Raw genomic sequence first — 13744 nt, forward strand, 5'->3', positions numbered from 1 at the left:
ATAAAAGATGGTGTTTGTGAACCAGCAGCCTCAGACCACTCTCCCCTTGTGCTTTTAGAAACAGAATTTGCCTTTTCTGTCTCCTGGCTTTAGCTCTGGCCCCCTAACAACTCCTGTAGCTTCCATTGCCCCACTTGGTCTACAGTGGGTTTGATGAGCTGGGAGTGCATCACAGGAGTAACAAGCCTAAAAGACCATGACCACCTCTGCCACTTCTGAGTATCCCAGGGTAACTGTTCTACCATCCTGTGAGCCAGGTTTTGTGAGGAGTTAATAGCAGTCAGATGCAAAACCCTCGGTTTTCTCTCTCTGCATTTTCCCCACAGTTCTTCTGCTAAAGTGATTGTCTCTGTTGGAGGAATCCTCAGTCCTGTCCTCTGCTAGTGTTTACTGTCCTTTTCTGTCTTCTAAGACAGGGCTCTGGCCATACCCATTTTCCCTTTCTAAAACTTAACACAAAGGCAGAACCAGTAAGGATTTTCTGGTAAATCAGAACGAAGAGTGGAGGAGGAACAGGAAGGTTCCCTATGGGTGTATGGGATAAACTTTGGAGAGACTGGTGGAATGAATCGAAATCAAAGAGATACAGAGTGCCCCAAAGACTTGTAAGGCACTTGAATCTCTGCGATAGTCTTTAGCAAGATGAAGAGAACTCTGCAAAGAGGAATGTATGCTTATTAACATCTAGTGGACACATAGGAGGAAAAAGCCTTTATTAGAGGAGAATTGAATTTTGACTATGTGGAGTGTTTGAAAGAATTCCTGAATGATGTCCCAGTCTCACTGTGATGACAGTGTTCTTGTGTCACAAACCACATAGAGTGAGCACACGTGACCTCTTGGAGTTCGTCCTTAGGACTAGGTCTGCAGTCTGTACGCGTATACCACTTAATGAAAAACATGTGCATCCCAAGCTATGGGTTGGGGGAGAGAGCAGGGGCAGGAGAAACCAGGTAACAGAGAGGCAGATACGACAATTGGGAAGGGGACCTGAATCTGTCTCAGCACTCACTGTAGCTCATGAGTCTTTTTTGGAAAATCAAGTTACAACCATGTGCATTTGTGAGAGTGTAAGAATCCCAGGGCACAGCAGACTTGGGTCAAACAAAAATTGGACATTTCATGTCTGTCATACCATTCTTCCTTCTCCCCCCCCCCCCCACCCAGCGTTGTGCTCTGTTGCAAAGGAAGGTCCCTATTAAACACATTTTGAAACAGCCTTTTTAAGTTATGGCAGTTTAGTTATTGCAGGATAGTTTTGAAGCCTGCTTTAAATTTTAGTAAGCCTTGGCGGGGCTTTGAGATTACTAACCGTGTTTGCACTCTCCAAGGCTAGTGCTGAGAGGACAATGCAAGCTCTCTGTGGGCTTTACCTACAAGGAGAACTCCGATAAATGATCTCATAGATTTCATTACGTACCATACAAATGCCAACTTATCCTGAAATACTACTTCTTATCTAGGAACCTCAGATCCTGTGTAGGTATTATCTGGGGGTGCAGAGAAACAAAAGACCCACCGCGGTAAAGGAACGTAACTGAGGTAATCCAGTGAGTCACTAGTAACAGGAAAAAAGACCTTCCAGTGGAAGGGAGGAAATTGGTTTCCTGCCAAGAACAACTCCTCTTACTCCATTTTGCCTGAAAAATGGGATGCTAAAATCATAAAACCTGTCAGAAAATTCATTTCTCCATGAATTCTGGTTGAATTTCTTGTCAATACCTGACTGAAACACTTGATAAAATAATTTTATTTGCCTTATAAATAAATATTCAATTCTCCGTTTCATTTCTGTTTCTGTGGAGGCTGCTGTTGATGACCAAATATGACCAATGACAGATCTGAAGTGAGAGCTACTAGCAACCAAGTAGTATGCAGTGTTGGGGTTAGTGGTAAGCAGGACGTTAACTGAAATAAATTTGTTTTTATTTGGAAGATTGTGACCATTGTGAAAATTGCCCTTTTCTCTTCATTTGTGCCTGAACCCCCTCAGTCCAGTTTGGGATGTCCATAATTTTTGTCTCCTTGCCAATCTTGCCTCCTCTCCCATCCTAACCTCTCTACTACCACCACCCTCTTCTCCGTAAAGAAGGATTTTGGCTTCACTTTTTCAGGGGTCTGTTTTCTGCGGCTGGCTAATCTAGTTAAGGCAAACGGTGTTCATTTGCAAAAAAAAGATTGCAATGTGTTATTGTGCTGTATTTCTTAGGGAACCTTCCCAGTGAAACCGGAACTTCCTAGAGCTTTAATAGTGGAAATTCTAGTCACCTTAGCAGGCTGGAGAAGAAGCGGTTATATTCCCATATGGGAGTCCAAGTTACAAGACACCCAATCGACTTAATAATGTGGGAGAATCGATCTCCTTATATTAAATATACACATGTCCCTTCATTTACTCACTAACAATGGGCTGCATTCATTGATATCATCACGTTCTTCTTTCTTCCCTGTGTGGAGAAGGAAAGACTTCTCCTTTTCCCTCCTAGATTCGAGGGCTGGGTCTAGGAAATAAACTGACAGCAGGCAGGTTAACAGAAGAAAATGTATACGAATTTTTAAATGTTTAATATTATGTTTGTGGGGGCATCGTAGGAAAACAAACAAACAAACAAACAAACAGTGTGTATCCCAAACAGTGGTGAGATTTGACAGCTTATGGAGGGGAGGGGAGGGAGAGATGAAAGCATGTGAGGGGAAAGTAAATGGTTTTTGGAGAGGATGAATGGGTCGTTAGAAGAACAGATAAGAGATGTGGCAGTTTGTGACAAAGTTTGGGTGTGGCGTCAACGTCTAGTCACTTCTCCTGGGATGAGTCAATCTCTGGTTAATGAAGCTCCTGAGTAGGGGGTACATGGGAATTGAGTTCAATTTGGAGGACTGTCCTTTAGGAAAGTAAAGGAAGTTCAGAGAAGGCCTGTTCCTGCATTTTCTATTTTTCAAGTGCCTTTAGCTCAAGAAATTCAACATGCCAAAGTGCAAATTTTGGGGCGGCCTGTTTTGAATTTCAACAACAACCAGCAAAATTCACCCCTATGGTGTGGTGTTTCCAGCTCTGCAAGAAACTCAACTTAAATTTGGATTCCTATTAGTGAAATAAAATATCTTCAAAAGATACATTATGATATTGTATTAAAGCTAAAAGAGAAAAACACAAAACAAAAGCACGTGAAAATATTTTTTCTAAGAGAAACAAGAGCTCATCATTAGAGAAATGATTGCTCTTTGGTTGTCTCTGGTAAAGCAGAAACCACTTGCCTTTTAGGACCTTAAAGGAAAGGTCCCCACATAGAGATAAAGCTGTTTAAATGTGTGATGAATATACAGACTATCCCTTGACACTGAAGGCTTAGACAATGCCAAATTCCTCCCCAAGGATAGAATAGGTTCCTGTCACTGAACACAATGTCTTTAAGGACTAACTCTCCGTTTCTAGCTGACCTTCCACAGAAGTTTAAAGGAATATAATTTCATGGTCAGTGCTAAAGTTCTAAAGAGGCCAGCAGAGGAGCCAGGTTATCAGAAGCAGCCTGTCTTAGTAGTTCAATGCACAATTGTCAAGGACCCAAGTCAGCTCAGAAGAATCGTAAAATTCCAAGAAGCCTGAGATCCAAACATGGATGGTGACAGCTAAAGGAATTCAAGGCATGTCAATCCCAAAATACGCACTTTGTAACATTGATTATTTTGGGCTGAAGCACTTGGAAAAACAAGTGCCTGGGGTTGCCTGAGTTTTCCACACTTTAAATAGATCTGTTGACCCTGTCTTGAGACATGTTCAGCTCTCTAGAGAAAATAGTCACACAGGCATCCTACTTCATCTCCAGAATGAAATGTAATTTTCTGTCGAAACAAGTATCTTTCATGGTATCTTAAAGAAGTACTTCCCAAAACTCAACTCATTACATTTTAGCTCTGAAATAAACGCTTAAGAAGAAATGCCTTCATTCTTCGGGCTCTTATGGTTGGATCTTGGGCTGAATGGAACATTTATCCTTTGGTTGGTTCTCAATGATGTCAGATACCCAAACTCGAACAAATGAGATTAAACTTAACTTTTTTTTTTAATGAAAGAACTTAATTCATATGTACATTCCTAGCTTTGAACTTCAGGAAAATTACTGTACTGCTTGGGTGGTTGAAAAATTCTTGGCCCTGGGCATTTCAACAATAATCGCTCAGAAACATACAACCTGTTACGTCTTATTCCCTAACTATGGGAGGGTTTTTGGTTTTGTGTGTGTGTGTGTCGGATTTTTTTTTTTTTTTTTTGGTGGGCTTTTGTTTTGTTTTTGTTTTTTTGATAATTGGACTACTCATGCAGAACTCTTGTTTTCAAAGTGCTTTTCTAGAGCAAAATCAGATGATATGAATGGAAACCTTACCTTCACAAAATGTAAACAGTCTCTTAAGTTTATTCTAAGTTTTAAAGGTTCTATTTTTGTGATGTTTTCTGAGTTAATACTTGTTTCACTCTTCTAAAAGCAATGTTAATTCTTTAAGTTGAAAATTCTGATAGAAATCATTTTGAAAAACTATAAGGAAATTGGTAGAACTTTCATCTGAGCCAAGATGTTACTTTTTCGTCTTTAAATTGGTTTTACTTATCAGATGAAAGATTTGGAATACACTGGTCCCTCAGAGTCATTCCAACTCTAACATGTTATGCTTCTATGCTTCTATCAAGAAAATTATGTTTGGATTAATACCCCGTTGGGCTATATTTAATACAGAAATCTGAGGACAGGCTCTAAATCACATTGCTAAGTTCAAAGCTCAGCTTTGCCACTTTAAGCTAACTGACCTCGGGCAAGTTACTTCAGTTCTCTGGTTTTAGTTCTGTGTTTGAAAAATGGAGATGATATTAGGACCTAGGGTTATAAGAAGGATTAAATAAATTGATACATGTGATGTGCTTTGAGCAGTGATTGACACATGGTAATGTGAATTATTATTATTTGTTCATTTTAGTGATGGGGCAAAACCTTTTTTTCCAAGGTTTGCTTGGCATTAATCATACAAGGCATACCATGATTGTTTTCCATATTATTGGGTATTACCTTTATTTTGCAAGGGAGTTCAGGAATTCCTTTATGCATTTACTTCTTTTTTTAACAAATATAAAATTATAGACTATGAATGTTAGCATATGATGGAGGTTTAGAAACTGTCAAGACCGATGATTCTCTTTTCTTTTTTCTTTATGACGGTGTTTTAGTTCTTTAAATAAACTTTTCCCCAGCTTTATTGAAGTATAATTGACAAATAAAAATTGTATACATTTAAGGTATACAATGTGATGATTTGATATAATACACATTGCGAAATGATTAACATACCAATCTAATTAACACACCCATCATCTCACATAGTTACCATATTGTATGCATGCAGGGAAAACACTTGAGATCTACTCTTAGCAAATTTCAAGTATCCAATGAGGTGTTTTCATTAAGCATTTGAATTTTTTGGTCCATTTAAAAAATAGCACAGCAAACCAATTTCAGTTCATATACACTTATTTTTAACTCACTGAATGTATTGTTATCAGAAACAATTATTTTTACGTAAGTGACTTATTTCTTGTCCACATCATAATTTGCTTTTTAAAAAGATAAAAATTATACACAGTTAAGGTGTACAACATGTTGTTTTGGTATACATCTACATAGATAAATATTTACTACAGTCAAGCTAGTTGACATGTCCATCTCCTCACAGAGTTACCATTTGTGTGTGTGTGTGTGTGTGTGTGTGTGCGTGTGTGTGGTGAGAACACCTGAAATCTACTCTCTTAGCAAACTTCCAGTATGCGATATAGAATTATAAACTGTAGTCATTGTGTTGTGCACCTTGTTGTATGTTAGATCTCTAAACTTATTCATCCTTTATAATTGCAATTTTGAACTTTTTGACCGTAATCTTGTTTTCCTTACCTCCTGGCCCCAGAGGTCACCATGCTAATCATTAGATCCACAGAACTTACTAACCTTATAACTGCAAGTTAGTATATTTGACCAAGATCTCCCTCTACCCAGGGATCTCTGAGTTCCTTGAAAATGATATGAAGGTCATCCTCAAAGCTATGTAGGATGAGTGTGGAAGGATGGGCCTCCATGGTCTCTCTTCAAATTCTACCATAATGGCTTGGCTTCCAACTACTTTATGTAGTTGTAATTCCTGGTAAGAATTTTCTGATTTAACACAAATTTCTGATTTAACACATTTTATAGATGAAGAAACTGAGCCTCAGTGAAGTGAATTGATATGCCTGGGGACACATAGAAGGTGAATAGCAGAACAGAAATAAAAACCAGACTGCCCAAATGACCACATTCTACACAATGTTACCATGGAAACTTCTAAGCAGATTAAAATAAAAACAAACAGACTCACAAACAACAACCAAGAAACCCCAGAGCATCTCTAGGAAACACCAACGCATTTTTGCCAAGTGGGGCTTATTCTATTTGATGAAAGCAGTGAAGACTAAACCCAGGGAATGACAATTTAGAAGTTAAATAAGATGCCAGAGATTGGGCTTTTAGATTATTTTATGAGATTTTCAGCACTTAAATTTGATTTTCTATATAGAAATGAATAATTGCTTTTTAAATGAAGCAACCCAAAGAACAAATAACTCATATGTGTCAAGCACCATGGGATTTAGGGACGAAAAATTCCCTACAGCTGGAAGGCAAGCATTATAATTTGAAATTTCCTGACAATTTTTGCAAGAAAAGAAGTACTAACCTTTCTTTTCCAGGCCAAATGCCAAATTAGGTAATTACCCTTTGCCCACTTTCTTTCCCTAAGGTGTTTTAATTAGATAAGAACTCTGCCTTCACTTCCTCTTGTGGACTGAATTGTGATGTTGGCACATGTCTTTTCAATAACTGTTAATGCCCTAGTTTGCTGAAAGCTTTTCCCTGCAGAACCAAAGAAAGTTTTGGCTTTTGGGTATAAAAAACTTCCCAAGGAGCAGAGGGATTAGGGAGCAAATTTTTATGTTTCCCAGAACTAGATGTCCCAGCTTCAAGTCTGCTCCAGACACTCAGGGAGGAATCAATAAGTCATGCTTTCTCTGCTAGTCCTGGATATGTGTGACAGATAGTAAGGGGAAAGCTACTAACCAGGTCAAAGTCTTACAGTTCACCCTCCACCCCACTCGCTGTGCCCCACTCCTTGAAAAATTGCCTAAAGAAACAATGGATCCATAGAGTAAAAACCACATGCCGTCCATTGACCCTCCGCATCTTATCAGCTCCATGACTTTCCCACGGGAGCAGAACAGCAGTACCCAATACCCATTCGAGCAGGCTTTATACTCAGAGCGGACTTCTACCACAAACTACCCTACTTAACAGAAAATGTATTTTAGGTAAGTTATTCAACTTCTTGAAGCCTCTTTCCTCAGGCTTGTATACTTTTTCACTGAAAATATCTTGGAACTGTCCCGTATCAGCACATGTGATCTACTCTATTAAATTTTTAATGGCTGCACAACATTCCATTATACAGCTGCCCTATTATTCCACTATTGATGGACATTAGGCTGGTTCCAGTCTTTTGCTCTAAGAGGCAATGCTTCTATGTGGGTAGGTCATTGCACACATGGAAAGATGTCTGTGAGATTGACCCTTGAGAGTAGAATTACTGGGTTAAAGAAAAAATTTTATTTGAAAACTGGAGGCACCTGGGTGGCTCAGTCAGTTAAACATCTGCCATCAGCTCAGGTCATGATCCTAGCTAGGTTCCTGGGAACCCTGGAATCAAGTCCTGCGTCGGGCTATCTGCTCAGCAAGGCGTCTCCCTCCCCTTCTGACCCTCCCCTCCACTTGTGCTCTCTCTCATGTGCTCTCTCTCTCAAATAAATAAATAAGATCTTTTTTAAAAAGTTGGTAGACAGTGTGAAATGACCCAGAATTGTGCTTATCTCTTCATATTCTCGCCAGCCTTGTGGGAATGTTCACTGGAAAATGTTCACTCCATCTCCTTGGAGTTCACTGAGCACTGCTGGTGTCCTAAGGAAGGGTGGGCATCCTTTCATATTGTAAAGAAGTATGCTTATTTTCCTTTCTGTGACCGCTCACTTCTTGTGTGCATTTTTTCCTTGAGTGGTAGATGTTTTCTCACTTAAGCATAAGAACTGTTTATGTGCATGGAAATTAACTTTTTTTGTTATATGAATTGCAAACACACACACACACGAACACAAACACATATTTTTGTCTCTTCACTTTGTTTAGTTTTTCAAGCTGAATTTTTAGGAACTCTTTTATGGCTTCATGGTTTTTATCATCTTTGGAAAGTTTTTTCTCAGTCTAAAATAAAAAAGTTAAAATCTCCCATTTTTTTTCTTTTCCTCTCCTCTCTTCTCTTTCTCCTCTCCTTCCCTTCTCTTCTTCCTGATGGCCACCTAGTTGTTCCAATGCCATTTGTTGAATAATACATCCATCACCCACTGAATTTATGATACTCTGAATTTCTGTGTATATTTTAATATATTGTTAGGCTTTCTGCACTATTCTACTGATTTTTTTAATATGTTCTTAGGTGAAGAAAACATTGTTTTAATAATTTAAGTGTTAAGACATACTTTCAAATCTGATAGAGTATCTATCATCTCATTTTTTCAAGACTTTTCCTGGCTTATCTTGCTTGTTTACTTTTTCATACAAAGAATTCCCTTATCTAGTCCCCCCCAACAAAATTTACTAGTATTTTGGGGGGAAGTGTATTAAATTTATAATATTTAAGGAAGACTATATTTATGATGCTAAACCTTTTTATTCAAGGGTATGATATGTCTCAGTGTGCCTGGGTGGCTCAGTTGATTAAGTGTCCAAATATTGATTTCAGCTCAAGTCATGATCTCAGGGTTGTGAGATTGAGCCCCCTGTTGGGCTTGGCACTGGGCATGGAACCTGCTTGAAATTCTCTCTCCCCTTCTCCTTCTGCTCCTCTCCCTTCATGCCCAATCGCTCTCTCTCCATCAAATACATACATAAAAAAATCTTTGTAAAAAGAGAATATGTTATGCCTCATTTTCATTTAACTATCTTTGTGTTCCTTGGTAGAAGTTTGCATATACAGGTATTATAAAATCGAGATAAGGTCACCTGAATGGTTCAGTTGGTTGAGCGACCAACTCCTGGTTTTGACTCAGTCATGATCTCATGGGATGTGAGATCAAACTCCAGATGCAGCTCTGTGCTCAGTGTGGCGACTGCTTGAAGATTCTCTCCTTCTCCCTCTCCCTTTCCTTCCACTCATGTGTGCATGTGTTCTCTCTCTCTCTGAAACAAGTAACTCTTGTTCAAATAAATCTTAAGTGGAGATACCATGAAGAGGAACACAAAACAGTACTTATCTCAAAAAGTCATGGTAAGAATTAAATGAAGCTCATGTATAGAACCTGGTCTTTAGCCATGCTCAAATAATAGAATGTGTATAATGTGTGACAAATGCACACTTTATTGCTGTATCCTGAAGTGTATGTGACTAATCCAAGAAGAAAAATCAGTCTCTCAATAATCTGAATTTCCAAGACTGTGACTCATATGTGGCTCTACCCTGGAATAGAAACTATTTTCCTATCTTTGCCACGCTTCCCTATGCCCTACTCACCTTTGTCACAGGTGTAGCAAGGAGACCAAAAGTTCCACCAGGGCAATCTATGGCATCCTTGTTGGACCTGAGAGTTTAACAGGCTATGGCTGCCCTGTCTGTCCGAGGAGGATATCAGCAACAACCAGGAAGAGGTAACTGAATGGGCCTCACACTTGAAAACTATGGACAGAATGAAGGAAATATTGCCAGATACTTTATACATTTTAAAGCTACTTTATTTCTGTTTTGAAGGTAGAGAATCTCTGTCTATAGGATAGTGGGATGTTTGATTAAGATTGGTTAATTTTGGGGGCGCCTGGGTGGCTCAGTGGGGTAAAGCCTCTGCCTTTGGCTCAGGTCATGATCTCAGGGTCGGTCCTGGGAGCAAGCCCCAAATCGGGCTCTCTACTCATCAGGGAGCCTGCTTTCCCCACCTCTCTCTGCCAGCCTCTCTGCCTACTTGAGATCTCTCTCTGTGTGTCAAGTAAATAAAGAAAATCTTAAAAAAAAAAAAAAAGATTGGTTAATTGTCGGGGCACCTGGGTGGATCAGTGGGCTAAGCCTCTGCCTTCGGCTCAGGTCTTGATCTCAGGGTCCTAGGATCAAGCCCCGCATTGGGCTCTCTGCTCAGCAGGGAGCCTGCTTCCCCGCCCCCACCCCCCACCCCCGCCTGCCTCCCTGCCTACATGTGATCTCCCTCTCTCTCTCTCTCTCTGTCAAATAAGTAAATAAATAAATCTTTAAAAAGAAAGATTGGTTATTTGTCAATTAAGTATAGAGAGTCTGGATTATCATCTTCTGACACTTAGGGCCCCATATCCATATCTTTTATATACTCTAAGAGCACACTCACTGTATTCTCAATATTGAACTAAATGTGTGATTTGCTTTTTCACACTTAATCTTCACAAAGAGGTATCATTATCCTATTTTGCAGATAAAATAACTGAAGGTTAGGTCTCAGATCTAGAAGCTGACAAATTCTCTGCTAGAGATTGGCTTGTCTCTAAACCTGTGATACTAACCACAATGCTTAAGTCAGCAGATGTTAAACAAGTTAAATAATGTCAACTGTGAAAAAGTTAAAATACTATTTGACTGCATGTGGGAGCATGCTCCTTCATCTGGAATGGTAGCATTGTCATGCTAGGTATTCTTAGAGAAGTATTCTTTTTGTTACTAAAATCATACCTCCTCTGAGGGCTACAGTTCCTGGTCCTTTTTGAAAATCAACCTGAAAAAGTCCTGGGGAAATTAACTATTTTTTCAGCTGTGTTTGCTTATAGGGAACAAAATTTACACTTTCCTGTGATCTATGCTATAACCACAATACCAGAGGGATGCTCTGTCTTAATTTTTTAATGTTTTCATTAGATAGAAAACTTACTTGTCTCACATCTCCATCTGGCCTTTCCCAAGCCACTTATCCAGACTCAGAAACTTTTCAGCAAATATGGAAGGTGATCCAGTGAATTACTTACTTCCCAGAGGAAAGAGCATGTGGCCAGTGAATCAGGGGAAACCGCCTAGGGAAGAGCACACTCAAGGCATTTCAGTGTGAGTCACAAAACATGAGGACTATCCCATGATCAAAAAAGATGAATGAACAAAGCCAGGGTTCCTTTTATAGTTTCCATTCATGCATTTAGCTTGAGCTTTTTTCCACACAAGCGTGTGAGGCTTGTCATGGTGAAGAATAAGGAATTGTCACTAAAGCACCCAAAGGGATGTTCTATCACAGAGAAGGCTCCGATCAGGTGTGAAGGAACCTGGGAACCACCAATGAGAGAGTGGGTCAGGCATGTGGAAGGTCAGCATCAATAAGGTACAGCAAGGCGAGCCTGGCAGCAGAGGAATGGGGAGACCCATGTAGTCACAGCATCGGCAGGAGATGCTGGCAGGACTAGGTATTAGAGGACATCACTCCTAGAAGAACCGGGGAGAGCAAGTCTAGGACTCAGCCTAGAGGAGGTGAAGTATTTGGTATTTTAGCAAGGCGGGTACTCAGGGAAAGGACCGATTCAGTGGGGTGTAAGGGGAAGTCTGTATATAGGAACTGTATGTCTATCTGTATGTCTATCTTGCTCACTGCTCTGTCGTCTTCAGGAAGTCTGCTCAGCACATAGGAGACATTTGAAAAAGTATTTGATGAGTGAATATATGAGGTGTAAGGCAGGCATCCAGTTTCTGAATGTAGGACATGTGGTGCGAGTGGGTTCCTGAGTGGGGCTGCCTTGATGTTGAGTCACCTGAACGCTGACTAAGGTCATGGTTATTCCAGAGCCTAGGGTGGGGCTGAACCTGCAGGTGGCGGTCAAGGGCCCAGGTGGAGGAAATTAGGAGGATGAGCAGTAGCAGGTAGTTCCTTACTCATTCTTGGACAGTTTTACATATGATTGGGTCTTCACTTTTGGTCACACACACTGTCTTAGTTCATTCAGGCTGCTAGACTGGGTGGCCTATAAACAACAGAAATTTAGTTCTTACAGTTCCGGAGGCTGGAAAATCCTAGATAAAGTTGCTGACAGATTGGGTGTTTGGTGAGAGGGCACTTCTGGTTCACAGATGGCCATCTTTTTACTGTGTTCTCGAATGGGGGTTGAAGGTGAGGGAGCTTTCTGGGGTCTCCTTTGGAAAGGCACAAATCCCGTTTGTGGGAGATCCACCTTTACAACCTAAGCACACCCCAAAGGCCCCACCTCCAAATGCCACCACTTGCGAGATTTAGGTTCAAACATGTGACTTTGGTGGGGACACATTCAATCTATAGCACCCATGGAAATGGTCTTCATTTTTGATCAAACACACTGAAAAGTTTTGCCAGTTTCCTCAGTTTCTATGGAACCTAAATGGTAGACTCTTTTTTCCCCCTCAAGATTTATTTATTTATTTGAGAATGAGAAAGCAAGAGAGCGAGAGGGAGAACATTAGCATGGGGGAGGGGCAGAAGGTGAGGAGAGAGTGAAATCCTCAATCAGACTCCCCACTGAGCATGGAGGGGCTCTAACCCAGGACTCCGAGATCATGGCCTTAGCGGAAATCAAGAGTTGGATGCTTAACTGACTGAGCCACCCAGGTGCCCCCCAAATGGCAGACTCTTAATTAATAAGATCACATGCCCCAAATGCCCATCTTTGGCACTACCATTCAGCTTCAGTGTTTTAATGCTTGCTATGTGGCTGTCACTGTGATAGGTCCACTGTATATAGTATCCCTATGCTTCCAAGTAATCCTTAAAAGTAGATGTTTTTGATCGCTCTTTCTAGATTAGAAACCTGAGGATCAAGTTCAATGTTGTATGGGAGTCTACACAGACAGGAAATGCTGGAGCCAACACTCACGGCACTTCCCATGTGCTTGGCAATGTTCTAGTGTTTTATAAACAGTTGTCTATTTCATCCTCACAACCACTTTATAAAGTAGGCACTGTTGTTATCCCTATCAGACAGGTAAGAAAACTGAGGGTATCATGCCCAAGGCCACCCTTTCCTTAAGTGGCAGCACAGTTTGGCTCCAGCATTCTTGTTCTTAACCACCACACTGGAATTTTCCATCTTAGGCTCTCTAAACTCTCTAGATAAATTAGTCTGGCTGGCCATGGGAACTGCAGGATGGGGGATCTTCTCTCTGGGAGCAAATGGGGCCCTGGGGACTTGCAATTCTTTTATGCCACTCAGTTATGACAGATAGCAAATCTGATTCAAATGGAAATGGAAATAGCTGTCTTTGTCTTTGTCTTTCACATTTACTAACCACTCAAACCAGAGTTCTGCCCTAATTCATACAGCACACGGTGCAAGTTCAGACTATAGTCTGTGTCTTGAGGTAGATTCATTTTCAGAAGCAGGTGGGGGTGGCATGCGTATTTCTGTCTCTTTTCTGTGTGGGTGATGACCTTGGCCTCATATGTGGACTGTGCATAGGCAATATGAAACAAAAAGATGCCTTTTGTGGATCAGAAGGAAATGTCACTTGAACCAGGTCTCCCGAAATTAGTGCCTCTGATTACTTGGATCCTATGAGTCTATAGAAAACTTCGGGTGATTCCCCACATCGTGACTATTGTTTTTCCCATCAGCCATATTTTAACAATTGAGCAGATCATTTTAAATTATATTTGGAAAGGAATTTTTAA

Source organism: Mustela erminea, chromosome 4 (assembly GCF_009829155.1).
Source record: "Mustela erminea isolate mMusErm1 chromosome 4, mMusErm1.Pri, whole genome shotgun sequence".
NCBI classification, from domain to species: domain Eukaryota; kingdom Metazoa; phylum Chordata; class Mammalia; order Carnivora; family Mustelidae; genus Mustela; species Mustela erminea.